The sequence below is a fragment of the Dendrobium catenatum genome, unplaced genomic scaffold, assembly GCF_001605985.2.
Source record: "Dendrobium catenatum unplaced genomic scaffold, ASM160598v2 fragScaff_scaffold_1022, whole genome shotgun sequence".
Lineage (NCBI taxonomy): Eukaryota > Viridiplantae > Streptophyta > Magnoliopsida > Asparagales > Orchidaceae > Dendrobium > Dendrobium catenatum.
The window spans coordinates 3235898-3236476 of record NW_021319484.1 but is presented as its reverse complement, the minus strand read 5'-3'; positions in this window follow the sequence as shown (position 1 = coordinate 3236476).

The window sequence follows — 579 nt, the reverse complement described above, 5'->3', positions numbered from 1 at the left end:
AAAAGAGAGGATGTGAACTTATTCGGCGCCGACACCGCTCGCAGCCCTTCCCCCGATCTTTGCTCAAAAGCATAGACGATGGTGTTCTCGCTCTCGTTATTAAAACGTTCGGTTATGCTCCTCATTCATGAGCTCAAATTCTCGAATTCTTGCTCCTTTGCTTGATATGCCAATCCATCACCCACTTCCTTCTCCCTCAGCCTGACGAATCAGTCTCTCGACCTGCAACCAAAGCTGTCCGATCCCGCAACTCATCCTTCATTTTGTCGAACGAATAGGCCGTCCGACCCCTCATGTTCTCACAAATCCTTTAAATCATGATTCCTCCTCACAACCTTCTACCCGATTTCACCCCGATCACACATAAGCCGCTAATCTCGATCTCCCTCTCTTCCTCGCTGCTAACCCGACCTCCATCCTAGCCTTCGGAACCTGACCTCCGACTCCCAGCCTCCCGATTCAAAACCCCCTCTACTCATTCGACAGCCTCCGACAAATCCTCTTGCCGCAAGACCTCAATGCCATAGGCTTCTACCTAGTCACCTGACGTCCATACCAATCTTTCACTCTGCCCATCCA